General features: G+C 50.3%; 1 long non-coding RNA gene across 1 annotated transcript; it reads left to right on the top strand.

Annotated features, from left to right (window-relative positions):
* Positions 1-1,802: 1,802 nt before the first annotated feature.
* LOC104682918 lies at positions 1,803-13,365 on the top strand. The gene is made up of 3 exons (XR_750748.2): positions 1,803-4,380; positions 11,614-11,756; positions 12,962-13,365. It is a non-coding gene; the product is annotated as an uncharacterized LOC104682918 (long non-coding RNA).
* Positions 13,366-15,612: the final 2,247 nt, after the last annotated feature.

Genomic DNA, 15,612 nt, shown 5'->3' with positions numbered 1-15,612 from the left:
TTAAAAAAATAAATAAATAAAGAGTGACTGTTTTTTCTGAGGACCAAGGAGGCCTGGGGGAGCAAACTCCTTTGGAGTTTGGGGGATGTGGTTGTGTGAGCTTGTGGGGGAGGGCAAACAGTGTGGGCTATAGGGTGGTGGCCTGGAGAGAACAAGAAGGTCTTTCAGCAGCCTAGATAGGGGGAAGCTGCTCGTCTCTTCGTGAGTGAGGGAAGTGGGGTTTTATTCTATGACCTTGGTTCCTTAATTTGTAAAATGGCGTTGGAGAAAGATCTAGCTCAGGGGGTTGTATATTTATAAACTGTGAAGCGCTAAAGTAATTAAATGCATAACACATAGACTTGGAGAAGTGGAAGTGCTAACGGCCTCCATTATATTAATTATATGCATCACTGAGCACATTATAATCAATGGCAGCACATTAATGATAACATTGGGCATATTGGGTTCTAGAGTCACTGAACTGGCACAGCAAGTATTTCAGAGGCCATCCAGCCTGGTCTTCCTTATCTGATGTTAGAATACTCTGTAAGATATTTGTGCTGGCCGGGCGCGGTGGCTCAAGCCTGTAATCCCAGCACTTTGGGAGGCCGAGACTGGGTGGATCACGAGGTCAGGAGATCGAGACCATCCTGGCTAACACGGTGAAACCCCGTCTCTACTAAAAAAATACAAAAAACTAGCCAGGCGAGGTGGCGGGCGCCTGTAGTCCCTAGCTACTTGAGAGGCTGAGGCAGGAGAATGGCGTAAACCCAGGAAGCGGAGCTTGCAGTGAGCTGAGATCCGGCCACTGCACTCCAGCCTGGGCGGCAGAGCATGACTCCGTCTCAAAAGAAAAAAAAAAAAAAAAAAAAAAAAAAAAAATATATATATATATATATATATATTTGTGCTAAGGAGTACTAATATTTTCCTCAGTAATACTGGGCATGTTGAATGTCAGAGTTCAGCCAGGGCCTTGGGAGTGTGGGTAATCTTGCCTGTCTCCCATGAGGCTTCCCCAGGTTGACCAGAACCACTCTTGCCCTCCTAGATCCCTGAGAACAGACAGGTTTGGCATCCAGAGTGGGCTGTGGTCATCATCTGAATGGAAAAACCAGCTATGAGTCAGGGCTTAGACTGGAGAAAATTTCTAAGGAAGTGGAGCCAGCTGCTTACTTCCCCCAGGCCCAGCAGGAAATTGAGCCTCACTGTCCCAAATGTCAACTGAATGGCATCCAAGAGCCCTTGATATAACTTCAGACATAGACAACATAAGCATAGGGTCCCAATTCCCTAGGAGTCACCTCCCCACCCACATGAGGATGGCACTGCTGCCACAGCCATCTGTGACCCAAGAGTCATCCTTTCCACTATTCTTGGCACAATCACCAAGAAACCACACCAGGGAGAATACTACCCCATAGCTCTCCCCAGCCTTGCCCAGTGTGCCAGTGGTGAAGAAGCCATTCCTTAGTGTTCTAGAACTTCCTCTGCAAAACATAATCATGCATAAGAAGATGGTCCCCACTCCCAGCACGTCACAGCTCTGCTCTAGGGAGCCTGCAGGGTGACAGGAGGCCATCGATCCTCTAGGAGAGATGGGAGTCCCTCCCTTTTATTCTCATCCTCCTTCTGTCTCAGATACAGTCCATCTGGTTGGGGTGGAAAGTAACAATAAACTCTTGTCTTAATCCTCTTCACCCCCAAGCACAACTTCAAGCAGTAAGAAATACAATATAAAACTTTCATTCAAGAACCCTGTTCTCCCCATCCTGATGCAAGGGTGGCTCTGTTGGAACAAGAGTGGCCGGCCAGGCCCCTTGAACCACGGGAGAAGATGTTCTGGGGTCAATTTCAAGACAGGGCTGGCAGTACTGGGACACTTGGCTAAGAAACAGGGGGCCTGCCCAGGTAAAGAGCTTCCCCGCTATGGATGTCAATGGAGGGGCACAGCTGAGCTGCAGGAAGGGAAGGAAAGGAAAGCGAGGAGCAAGGAGGATGGGGGCACACTTTCTCCTCATATTGGGATTCCAGCTCACATCCCAGTCCTTCCCTATGAGCAGTCATGGGAACCTCACTCCAAGAAAGGAGGCCGCAGTGGGGCTTTTCTCTAGGTGCCCTAGCTCTCCCTCCCCACTGAAGTTGGAGACTAGACACCTTGGGTGGTGGAGGGGCAGAAACAAAGGCCCCATGTCCTTTGTATGAGCAGATCCCTCTACATGTACCTGGGGCTCAGATGGTATAAGAGAGGAAGGAGGGAGCTTGGGTAGGGTCAGGTGGTTGCTCCCCAGAACTGGAAAAGGTGGCTTTTCTGCATGCATTTCTTTGGATGGGTGAGGTTGTCTCCTGCCCTGTGTTCTTGCTTGACCAATAATCACAGGCTTTGATTCTTGTGAAAGAACAAGAAAGTCAGGAAACATCTGGAAGAAAGGCAGCAGCAGGAAGAGCAACACTGATGCAATACAGTGTCAGGTACAGCCTGGCTTACTATCCCCAACTAGGCAGCAAGATCAATCAGCCTCCCACACAGAAACCAGCAGAATGGGGCATTGTGATTTTGATCTTTTTTTTTATTGTATTAAGAACACTTAACTTGAGATCTGCTCTCTTAACAAGTTTTTGAATGTACAATAAGGTATTGTTAACTATAACAATGTGCAACAACATTGTACAGCAGATTTCTAGAATGTATTCACCTTGCATAACTGAAACTGTGTACCTATTGAATAGCAACTCTCCATCTCCCCCTCCTCCCAGTCCCTGGCAACCACCATTCCACTCCCTGCTTCTGTGAGTTGGACTATTTTAGATACTTCATATAAGTGGAATCCAGCAATCCCACTCCTGGGTATTCATCCAAAGGAATTAAAATCAGGATCTCAAACATGCACTTCCATGTTGATTGCACTAGCCACAACAGCCAAGATGTGGAGGCGACCTGGGTGTTCATTAGCGAAGAAGCGGTTAAAGAAAAGTGGAATATACATGCAACAGAGTAGAATTCAGCCTTAGCAAAGAAGGAAATCCCGCCATATGCAACAACATGGGGGGTTGGTGAAGGCTTTCACTAGGGAGAGGGGTGGAGAAGGAAGCTTCTTAGGGTAGTTTAAGGAGGTAGAAAGCAACATCACAGTTTGACCACATCTCCTTCCTGTAGGAAATACAAAATCCAAAGAGACACAAAGAGAAGAGAAAAAGATGATATGGCAAACATTCTAATGTCGTCTTTGCTGACTGGACCTGTAACCTGTGCTGGATGCTTTACTGACATTTCTCATTTCACCCTCAGAATAACCTCTGAAGAGGTCATTGTAGTTCCCATTTTACAGCCAAGGTCTATAGGCTGGTAGGGCCCTGGGTCGGATGGTTATTCATGAGCTGATAAGGAGAATCTCAGGCCACCACAGTGGGTGCTCTCAGGACCATTCTAAGGCTTTCTGTCTAAGAGTCCAGGGGAACATCACCTGGGGCTAGGGAAGAGCTTTTGGAACCAGGAGCTCCAAAGGCTGGGATTGCCCAAGAGGACAAGGGGGAGGTGTGTGTTGGGCACCTGGCAGTGGGGTGATTCCAGAAGCATGCACCCTGGCTTGCCAAATGTCTCGGAGGGCCTGGGCTCCACAGGCCATCTGCTATGGAGAGCTTTTCTCAGCCCTTTCCACCTACTACATGATTCTAGGAATCTTCTTCTGTGGAAGCAGGGCTTTGGGAATCTGCTGGGCTGAGGAGGTAGTTCCCATCCAGCCCCAAGCCACTAGTGACAGCTCCAGAGTTTTGCTCTCACCAACACCCCCATGCTTCTGCTCTGTAAAGACATCATATTTACCTTCTTGCCCCTCCTACTGTATGAACCACACTCACACATGCACACAGGAAGGCTTTGCGCAGCATTGAAATTGATCAAGCCTGAGTACCATAGAATAAGGGTCCTATCTGCTAGAGTTTGGCTGTACCTTGACCTCAGATATCTGCCATTCAGAATGGAATGCCCAGCTCTGGGCAGGCACTGGATCAGAACAACCATAAGCTTAGGCATCTGCTTCTCTCTCTTTCTCCACCTCTATGTCAAAGGCATCCCCTCACTACAAACTGGGCCTGGGGTGGGAGTATAAGGCAGAGGGCAGGGAACTGGGAAGCCCCTTCCACCCCATCTGATTTCAGACCTGCCTCCTCAATGCCCCATGTCTGAGCCAGCTATATTTAGCAAGCTCAATTCAGTAACTAGAGCAACCGGTCTAGCACCCTCCCCTTCCAAGGACTCTGAAGGGGCCAGTTTCTCACACCTTTTAATCGTCTTCCATTTCTCCAGGCAACCAACACAAAAGGCCTGGACCAGGTGGTAGAGATGCTGGGGCTCCTACACAGAGGCTCTATTTTCTGTTTTGCATTCTTCCAGGCCGGGTAATTATGGATCTGTCCTCAGAGGAATTCTGTTTCTTAGCATCTACTGCTAGAAAGCCCATTTATGTCAGTCTGGCCTCACCACATCTATCAGTGTTACACTGCAGAGGACTGTATCACTGATGTGGTGTCTGCCTGTGGTCTAATGTGAATGCATTCCCATGCACGCGCCAGTGTGCAGTGTGTGTGCACGTGAGTGGGTGTGCATATTGGTTTGTGAATAGAGCACTCCTTGATCAATCAGTCTTTATTGCATGCCCAGTTTGTGCCAAGCCAAGGTGTTATAGATGAAAGTGCACAGTAGTGAAGAGGAGGGGCAGAATCACTGCACACATGCAGTTTTCGTTGTGGTGGAATCAGTAAACCAACAGATGAGATCATTTGAGGTAGAGGAATGCTGATGGAATTACAGCAGATCGATGCCTAGTAAATGAAGGGTGGGTGAGGGTGGGGGTGGCCACGGTGGCTACTTTAGATAGGGTTGTCAGGCAAGGCCCAACTGAGGAGACAGGATAAGCTGGAGGTGGAGCCCTCCCGGCAGAAGAAACAGCAAAGTCAGAAGCCTTGTGGGGAATGGGCTTGGTGTGTTTGTACCTGGAGGGAAGAGGGTGGGGGTGGGGAAAGATTGGCGGGATCTGAGGTCAGAAATAGAGATGTCTGCAGGGCTCAGGGAGTCAGAACTCAATTCCCTCCTGTGTCGCTTACTAGCTGTGTGACTTCGAGGGAGTTACCGAACCTCTCTGGGCCTCTGAGGGATAATGACCATACTTCCTTTAGAGAGCATTATGGCGATGATGGAATGGGTTCACATATGTAAGGGGCTTAGAACAATAGCTGGCATATACATTAGCTGTGTTTTTTTAAAAACAAACAAACATTATTTTTAAAAATAAGGCTATTATGATCAGCCTTATTGTTACTACAAGAAAGGAGCTTAAATTTGAAGAAGAGTCCATTTGTCTGCTGGAACAAGTTCTGGAAATTATCAGAGACCTGAATTTTACTCCCTGGTGTGTCTTCAAGTCCCTAGGTGTCCAGTTCCTTTAAGACGTGACCAAGACAGTCCTGTGAGACCCTAATTTAGTGTCCAGCACAGGAGTTGTCTCCTAAGGGTGGGGGTCTTCATTAGTGGGTGGGGTCCTTACCCAAAAAGAGTGAGTTCCAAACTCATCCAGAAAAGCAGCCTAGGAAGCGAAAGTTCAAATGACTCATCTGTTCACTTCCAGCAGGGAAAGAAGGTGAGTGAAGCGGGGAGAGGGAGGGAGACATGGAGCTGGAAGAGAGAGGACAATGCGACTGTGCTGCCCGGAGCCTTTCTCTTGGCTTCGGCCTCGTACAACTATGGGGATGGCTGGTGAGGATGAAGGCTGGAGGGCACAGGTCTAGGAGGTGCTGGTTTGGGGCAGCTTCTGTTTCATTTTTTTTATCAGTCATCAATGAAGAAGTCAGTTGAGATAACTGATAATATCTTTCTTAGTTAACCCCACTCAAAACATCCACTGGAGGCTGGGCTGGTTAGTGAGTTAGGGGATAAAAGGAAAAAATTTGGAGATGAAGACCTTTTGAGCACAACACACCTTGCATTTTTGGATTGTGGTAGCCTTGGGAATAAAGTGTTTGGTTTCCCCTTTGCAAGCTGGAGGTGCAGAAGGAGATGGTATCTGTGGTCCTCCAAGCTAGATTGCCATCAGACCCCTGAGTGTGTAGCCAGCAGGCTTGGCGAGGATTTCCATCTGACATCCCTGTCCCTCTCCCGAACTACATGGAGAGGGACACTGACAAGTTCTGCATATTTACAAGCACACATCCATACCCTACAAGGCATGGGCTTCTGAACATTTACAGAGAAATCACATTTTTGTAAATCAAATTCCATTTTCAATGCACTTTGGTTTCTTATTACTGAAAGAATCCCTGTTGCAAATCCTTTTGTGAAGCAAATATCTCTTCCCGCATAAATATCTCCTTCATATATAGGCTCTGTTTCTAAGTTATTTATTTGAGACAGAGTCTTGCTCTGTCATCCAGGCTGGAGTGCAGTGGCGCGATCTCAGCTCACTACAACCTCCACCTCCCGGGTTCAAGTGATTCTCCTGCCTCAGTCCCCGGAGTAAATGGGACTCTAGGTGTGCACCACCACCCCCAGCTAATTTTTGTATTTTTAGTAGAGACAGGATTTCACCATGTTGGCTAAGATGGTCTCAATCTGTTGACCTCGTGATTCACCCACCTCGGCCTCTCAAAGTGCTGGGATTACAGGCGTGAGCCACCGCACCCGGCCTACTTCAGCTCTTAAAGTATGGGAGCCCCTGTCTGTTTAAGTGGTTGTATGTGTGTGTGTGAGAGAGAGAAAGGGCTTGTGTGTCAGTGTGTATGTGTGTAAGTGTGAGAGTGTGTGTGTGAGAATGTGTGAGTGTGAGTGGATGGTCAGTGTGAGAGTGTGAATGTGTGTGAGGGAGAATGAGTGTGTCAGTGTGCACGTATGTGTGGGAGTGTGTATCCGAGTGTGTGTGTGTGTCAGCGTGTATATGTGTGTGTCAGCATGTGTCAGTGCATATGCATATGTGTGTCAGTGTATGTGTGCCTGTGTGGGTGTCAGTGTATACATCTGAGTGTGAGAGGGTGTGTGAGGAAGAATATATCAGTATGTGTGTGTGTTGTCAGTATGTGTATATCAGTGTGTGTGTGTGTGAGGCTATGTGAATGTGAGCATGTGTCAGTGCATATTTGTGTGTCAGTGTGTATGTGTGTCAGTGCACGTGTGTCAGTGTGCATGAGTTTGTGTTAGTGTGTCAGTGTAATTGAATGTGTGTGTCAGTGCATATGTATGTGTGTGTCAGTGTACGAGTTTGTCAGTGTGTGTCAGTGTGTGTGTGTGTCAGTGTACATGTGTGTCAGTGTACGTGTGGGTGTGCATCTGTGTGTGTGTCTGTGTGAGAGTGTGTCAGTGCATATGTATGTCAGTGTGCATGTGTACGCAAGAGCAATTGTGTGTCAGTGTGTGTCAGTGTGCATGAGTATGTGTCAGTCCACATGTATATATAAGTGTGTCAGTGTGCATGTGTGAGTGTGTTGGTGTGTATGCAAGAGTGTGTATGTGTGAGTGTGTCAGTGTGCATGTGTGCTGAGTGTGTCTGTGCATGTGTGTGTCAGTGTGGGTGTGAGAGTGGGTATGTGTGTTAGTGTGTACATGTGAGTGTGAGTGTGAGAGTGTCTGCATTTGCATTCACTCTGGCACATGAAAGGGTTTATGAATGTAGGACACTTTTCTCCTCTCCCTGCCTTGCTGTGATATGCTGCTGGAGAGAGACACTGTCAAAGCCCAGGGCTGACCGGGCGTGGTTCAGCCCTCCATCTGGGCATGCCATCCTTCGTTCCTGACCTCTGACTGCTGCTCCTTGTGGGAGTTGTCCCAGGGGCCACGTTAGAAGCAGGCACAGAGGAAACAGAATCATTTCAGGAAAATGGAAATTGTGCCTGCCTCTTGGATTGGGCCAGGGAAGGGGAGGCAGATGTGAGAGTGTAGAAGGGGTTGACTGGGGATTCTTCCGGAATTCATTCATGAGATTGCATTCTACAATCAATTATTCATCAGAGAAGATCCAGGGAACCACTGTTGTTTGCTTTCTGCCTGTCTGAAGGATGAGGACTGTCTCCTTAACAGTTGTCGATTTCACTGCTGGGGAGAGCGGCTTGACTTCCCCTGGAAAATGTGTGGCATCTCCCTCGGCACTGGCACTTGTCTCACTGCCCACACACACCACTGAGCTCTGCGTGGGGAAGGGTCCTCATCAGTCTCCAGCCTTCTGCAGGCTGGTGTAGGGGCCAGCCAAAGAGCCTCTGGAAAGACTCCTTCATCACTTATTAATGGTCCCCGGCCTTGTCCCTGAAATAATTAGTGTCGGGATATTTTCCTGTCATGCAGTTAATTGCCATCTGTACTGCTTCACATGCCAGGGCACTGGGGTAGCAATCTGGGGGCCCGTGGAGGGCTGTGGGGATGGGGCCTGAGTCATGGTGTTGGCTGCCACAGCCGGGGTGGGAGCGGGAGAGAGGGAGCTTTCAGTGGGGTTTGGGAGGTGCTGGGGGCTCTGGGCTTCATCCCTCAGTTCGCCGTCAAAGTGTTAAGAACCAGCTTCTCCCCTGGGAGGAGGAGAGGGAGGGAGCTGAGGTCCTGGAAGAAAGCAAGGTTCTCACCACAACAGACACCCACAGGATGCTTAGGAACCAGACTGTCTCAGGAACATCCGGATTCAGGATCTGAAGCCGTGTGTACTAGCCCTCTGTCTGGTTCCCTAGAAGCAGGGTTTGAGAGGATATTCCAGCGTGTGGTTTGTTGAGTGAGTGCTTGCAGAGAAGCTGGGAGGGCTTGTAGGGCAAGACGGAGCAGCAGAAGGGTCCAGACGAAGATGCTGCTTCAGGGGAGGTCTAGCTGGGCCAAACCCACAGGGGCTTCAGGGTGTGTACAGCGCGTGGAGTTTGTTCTACCTGAAGACAAGAGGGTGGTTTTTCTGTCGCTACAGCAGTCAGGCCTTAGCTAAAGGCTGTTCCCGGGGGAGGGGCTATGGTAGAGGGCTTAACCTCCAAAGCTTCTCCCAGGGAAGTGGCTCCTGCTGGCTAAGGTGATGTGGAGGAGAAGGGTATAGTTATGAGCTATTAGCAGCCAACACTGCAGCAGCCTGGAGTGAGTGCCCAGTTGGCAAAGGACATCTGGGTGGGGCACGAACAGCCTCTGATCCCCCCTTCCTACCTGCTCTGAGGCCCTGTTTCCTTCCACATCAAAGGGGGTTCAACAGCCTTCCCTTGCTCTCTTGCAATGCAGAAGGGTAACAAACTGAGAGGGTGGGGCAAGGATCTTGTAACTGTAGTGTGCTGTATAGATGCCAGCTAGCATCACTACACTTATTCCCATGCCGTTTAGTGGAAGAAATGCCCACATTTCACTTTACATGGAGCACAAACCACAGATGCTTGGCTGGATTTTTTAAGGCTTCTCTCCCCAACGCCCCTCTCCCCTGGCGTGGGCTCCTTCCATTAGACAAATGTGCCTTTGACATGGCATATTCTCTGGGATAACTTAGAAAGGACGTGGAGGGGATTAATTTTCAGTTATGGGTCATGAGAGCTAGAGTGAGACTCCTTTTTAGGTGCTCTTAGACTAGAGCGGGGAGATGGGTGAGGGGCCGGCCTGAGGGCCAAGCACAGGGCACTGCAGGAGGGCCTCTTCCCATCCTCATCCGTTTTGTAACCGCCCTCAACCCCCAGAGGGGACAATGAGTACCGAGGAAGGACTCTCCCCAACCCTGCTGAGCCCCTTTCCTATCCTCCACCCCTTCCCCCAGCACGTAGGAAAATGGGGGGCTCCCACCAAAGGCAGCCTCTGTAGGTTGAGCAACGTTGATCCTGGCCGGGCCGCTCCTGAGAGGAGAGGAAATTGCTGAGGAGGCAGTGGAGGAGGGTGGAGGAGAGCTCTCCGCAGTGACAGGTCTGTGGGGAGGAGGGGAGGAAGGAGGCAGTGTCAGCAAGCCTCTGACTGGCTGAGGCTGAGAGTGCCAGACACAGCCACAGTGCCAGGTCAGAACCACTGACCTGCTGTTTATTGGGCCTTCAATAGGGGGAACACAGTGACACTGGAGTGCTGCTTTCTTCCTCAAGGAAAGGACTGTGGTGTTTGAGCCAGATCCTCGCCCCTGCCCCCTCTGCCCTCCTCCCCGTGTTGAGCCCTGTGTCACTGGGCTTGTTGTGCCTGGGTGTCCGAGGAAGACATTTTCCTACCTGCCCTTTTCTGGTGGGGAAGGGTTTCGGGTCCACCCCTAGGACGCAGCATACAGGCCTGGTCCTCTCTCAAACTGAGAAAATCCAGAAAATGACTGGGCTTGGGAAAAAATACATTTTGGTTGTCAGTGACCAGAATGTGGGATTATTTCTGGGGAAACGACTAGGTTTTACTTTACAGGTTGCAAGCGTGTGTGTGTGTGTGTGTGCGTGCCCACACACACACCTGTCTGTTGAGGGCCAGGACACACTGTACCCTCATCCCAGGAATCAGACCCCTGCCCAGAGTGGAGGACCCTGGATACTCAGCAAGGACACATCTGATCCACAACATCTTTGACCTCACCGCTGTTAGCTCAGCATAAAGCAGGAAGGAGAAGTGGGCTTGGCAGAGCCTCTGCCTTCAGGGTCTGGAGTCTAGGTTTACTCATGGGAATCACGTGGGGGATCTAGTCTAAGATGGTTTGGGTAAGGGAGACAGTGCAAAGCTCACCAAAATGGTCAAGGAAGGCAGCATGGAGGAGGTAAGGCTTGAAAGAAACGCAACGTTTGAATTGGGAGGGAAGAAGAGAGAGAGTGTGTAAGGAGAACGTTTGTGTCAGCTAAAGTGTGGAGGCAGGAAGAAGAGAGGGCAGCCTGGCTGGGAGAAAATCATTCCAGAATAAACGATGATGATGATGATGCTAATCATTATCATTATCAGAGCTAATATTAATTGACCACCTACTGTGTGCCAGGCACCATTCTCAGAGCTTTACAGATTAGCTTATTTAATCCTTACAATTTCACGAGGTAGATACTATTATCATTTCCGATTTTACATGGTTTTTGTGTTGCTATAAAGGAATACCTGAGGCTGAGTAATTTATTTAAAAACAAAAAAGTTTAATCTGCTCACAGTTCTGCAGGCTGCACAGGAAGCATGGCCCAGTATCTGCTCCTGGTGAGACCTCAGGAAGCTTTTACTCTTGGTGGAAGATGAAACAGGAACAGGTGTGTCACATGGCGAGAGAGGGAGCGAGAGAGAGAGAAGGGGGAGGTCCCATGCACTTTTAAACAACCAGATCTCGCAAGCACTCAGAGCGAGTACTCACTCACTACCACAAGAAGGGCACCAGGCCATTCGTGAGAGATCCGCCCCCATGACCCAAACTCCCACCAGGCCCCACCGCCAACATTGGGGATCCCATTTCAACATGAGATATGGAGGGGACAAACATCCAAACCATATCATGGGAAGAAACTGAGGCCCAGAGTGGATAATTAATGGGCACAAGGTCACATAGCCAGTGAATGGCCAAACCAGGATTTGAACCTGAACAGCCTGGCCCTGGGGCTTCTGCTGCTATCTGATAGACCTTTCTAAATAAGCTGGCACACACTGAGCCCTTATGATGTGTCAGGCACCATTCTGAGCCTTTTATTCATAGAGTCTTCATTATTAATTCCATTTTACAGATAAGAAAACTGAGACACAGAAAAGTCACACAAGATTATCGAGGTCAACACAGAGAACAGTGGAACCGGCACCTGACCCTAGGCAGGCGGAGCCTTCATTGACCACACCACACGGCCACAAGGAGCGGGCAGGGAAGACAGTGGTAAGTGGAAGCCGTGGACATTGTACTCAGGCCTGTGGACATGCCCCCAGGCATTGGGAACTCTGGCAGGTTTTGATCACCAGCAGGGAGCAGGGACATGGGGAGGAGGCACACAGCCAGGGCGGGTGCGAGCAGCCACGGAGGAGCCATCTGAGGCTGGGGTTGGGGCTGGGGGAGGGCTTGCCTCCTCTGTGACTCCTGTGGCCTAGTTTCCTGGCGGCTGCCAGGTAGTGGGACCTGGCAAGCTAGTTATAAATACCCTGGACTGACAGCAAGGCCTTCACTCTGACACTGATGCGGATTAAGCTGAATGTGCAGCTCAAGGTCATTGGCATGGCTATAGCTTTGCTTTGGGGGAGGTCTAGTTGAGGTGGTGCTAAGCAGGGGACAGCAGGGAGGCTGGGGGCTGAGCCCCTAGGTCCAGCTCAGCACAGACAGTGGCTTTTCCTCTCGTGTGGCCTGAGTGCTTCACTTCTGCCCTTACCACGTCTCGCCCCAGCCTCCTCTGTCCTCCCCAAGCCTGCCCTCTGCGGGTTTTCCCAGCCCACTCAAGCCAGAAGTCAGTGATGGGGGATGTGCTAAGCAGAGGGGCAACCCCTGGCCTCTCCTGCCTTCTGCTTCAGCTACCCCTCCTCCCTCAGCACCTACTTCTGCCCATGTTTCCAGAGGAGAGTTGGGACAGTGACTCTGGGTTGACTCAGCAAAGCTGTAGCTCCCTGAGGACTGTGTGTGTGTGTGTGTCCATGTCCACTCTGCTTATAAAGAAAGATACTTAGAAATCTCAGAACCTCACAGCTGGACGAGACCCCCAGGTGAATGTACTCTGGGAATGTGGCTCAGAGACATTCTGTGTTTACAGCTAGAGCACAGGCATCTGAGTCCCAAGCCAGCCTTGGTTCCATCCCAGAAAAGCCGCAGGAAGGCCCAGGAGCTATGCTGGGATTAGGAGGACCTAGCTAAGAGCTGAAGGAGCTGGGTGTGGGCTGGGGAATGGAGGGGCCAGTCCTCCACCTGGAGAAGGGACAGAGGCTGTGTGGGGCGATGCAGCAGAGGCAGGAGTCAGCACCAGCCATAGGCTTGGGTGGGGCTACAGCAGGCCGGGACTGTGGGCCAGCTGGGGTCTGAGTGAGTTTTGGGCTGTGCTGGGTATTGTCTATCAGCACTTAGCATTGTTTCATACCCTTTATGTTCCCTCTGTATCACAGGGGCTAGCAGGACAAAAATGACATTTCCCAGAGTTTCTTGCTGTTTGGATCTGGCTGCAGTTTCGGTTTTGCCAACAAGAGGCATTTCCATGAGCTCTGGACAGTGGCAGAGAGGCAGAGGTGTTCCTCTGCAGTGTGTTGGACGGTCCGCGGGCTCCTGCCAATGTGAGGATTTGCAGCAACTGGTATATCCACGGTCTTGTCACCAGCTTCCTGAATGCAGGGCAGCTGGAGCCACACCAGTGGTCCCTGCAGGGGCAACAGCTCTCTCCTGGTCTCAGGCTCACAGCTGTGGGGATGTGACCTTAAGCCTAAAGCCTAGCAGTGGTCCTGACCTTCATTTGTCTAGGACCTCTGATCACTCTGTAAGTCACTATTTCCCTTATTAAATCTCTTTCTGCTGGATACTTTGAGTGTTTCTGCTTTCTACACAGAATGCTGATTGATATATAGGACACAGCTGGGACAGGTGGATGCTGGGCTGAACAAAGGAGGAGCCTGGGCCTGATTCAGAGGCCAAGGAAGACTCTGACCCTGGTGTCTGTGATGAGGATGTGATGTGGTTTAGAAAAACTGCCAGCTTCAGGGGCAGACCATCAGCTGGGCTTCAGTGACCCACTGTGGATGCTGGAGGAGAGCATTGCAGAAATACCAGCAGGTCCTTTCAAAGGTGACCTAGAACTGCCCTTGTTCAGAAACCAAGGGCTGCTCCCCTGCAGAGAGTTGAAGGAGATGGGGAAACAAATCCAGGCCACCGCTCAGCCAGAGCCTGGGGTCCAGCTGCGTCAGCCTGTGGGGCCAATTCTAGTACATCCAGGGGAGGCCAGATGAGCAGTCCCTTTAAAGGAGGCCAGCTGGAAAAGTGCAGAGTGTCAAGGATTTCCTGGGGAAAGTGCCCAGGCTGCCTTGGCCTTGTGGGGTGCATCTCCACCATCTCCCAGCCCCAGAGCAGTTCACCCTGAAAAGAGGAGATGCTGCAGCAACCCAGAGGGGCTCCAAGATGAAGGCCCAGGCCTTGGTCCTGGCACGCCTGCCCAGCTGAGCCCTGCACCCAAGAGGAAGGAGAGGCTGAGGCTGCTGCAAAGGTGCCAAGTTCCTACTGGACCTACATCTGAGCACCACACGTTCCCCCTACAGAAAGATTAAAATAAAAGAGACTATCTGCAGCTTAACGACTGGGGGTAATGGAATTAGGCGTGATCTGTGCTGTACCTGGCTCTTAACTCCTGACTGCATCTGACTGGCAGAGGCATCATTTGCTGAGTATCGCTGCCTGCCCAGTGACATACAGGCACTACCCCATTTAATCTTAAGAGGAATTATCATCATCCCACTGGTCTAAATGAGGAAACTGAAACTCAGAGAGGTTGAGGAAGTTGGGACAATCACAGAGCTAGTTAGTGGAGGAGCTGGAATTTGAACTCAGTCTGCCCAGTTTGGAACCACAGGTCCAACCACTGAGTATACTGCCAAAAGGAGGAGGGTGCCTTCTGGGCACCCTCCTTGAGAGTCTGGGAGCCCAAGTCAGCACCACCTCCGACCTTCCTTCAGCTTCCCACCCACTCTCCCCTCCCCAGCTTCCTCCCCATCCACCCTTCTGACCCACGCCTCGCTGATGAGGAGTTAATGTAGAAACAGAGGGCTTCGCTCTTCTCTTCTGGCCTGGCTTGATGGGTGCTGGGCATTGTTTAATCCTTCTTTCCTTTATTTCAGTTTAAGCTGGTAATTGTCATGCTGCTCCCATATCATCCACTGACATTTAAGTCCCAGCTCTTTCTAAATAAGGAGCGGATTGGCCTCAGCTTGCACCATGGGGAGAGATAGTGTCAGGCCTTCCTGGCAGTGTGAGGGGCACCATCCCTGGCTCTTGGACTTCCTTGAATCAAGGAGGAGAGGAAAGGCTCCCAGCTGTGGCATTTCTCACAGGTTTTAGAGACTCAGAGCCGCCCTGGCATGATCTGAAGGGGAAGTGTGGCTACTCTGGTCCTGATTAACTCTCAGCTTAGAATTTCACCCTTCCAGCCCACTTTTGTCTTGGAGGTTGCAAACTGGGGACCCATAACCAAACGTTTTGTTTTGCCAACGTACTGTTTAACAATTTCGAATACACTGTTCTCGAATTCTCTCCAGTCCTCATCACTCCCTATGGTTCTAGCTTGCTAACTTGCGAATAGTGCCATCTCCAAACTTCTTTCTTATTCGTGCAAGTAGCCTGGGAAAGGTAGACTTATGAATCACATCTCTTGGGAATTAATTTATTTACAGTCACCCTCACAAGACTCCAGTTGACTGAGGCTCTTGGGGGTTAGGGGTGGGCGGTGATCATTTGGGACTACAGCAGGGCAGCAGGAAGGGGAGGTGAGACCTAGGCGAGGAGAGGTGGGAGATTCTGGGCTAAGGTCACCAGTTTTCCAGGCTGGCTTCCAGGGGACAGCTGCCAGTCACCACTTTTGAAGCATCCACCATAAGCCCAGAATTGTACTGGATGCTTTGGAGACATCATCTAAACCCATTCTCTGAGGTGGGGCTATTATCCTGAATAAGAAAAACAAACTTTATTTCTCTACACCAACTACATCAATACTTTTGACCACCAACTGTGTAGGGAGTGTTTTTCCCCACACCAAGTAATTCTCTAATTTTCAGTGAAC

The sequence above is a fragment of the Rhinopithecus roxellana genome, chromosome 4 (assembly GCF_007565055.1).
Source record: "Rhinopithecus roxellana isolate Shanxi Qingling chromosome 4, ASM756505v1, whole genome shotgun sequence".
Classification (NCBI taxonomy): domain Eukaryota; kingdom Metazoa; phylum Chordata; class Mammalia; order Primates; family Cercopithecidae; genus Rhinopithecus; species Rhinopithecus roxellana.
This window is presented reverse-complemented; position numbering and strand designations above follow the sequence as displayed.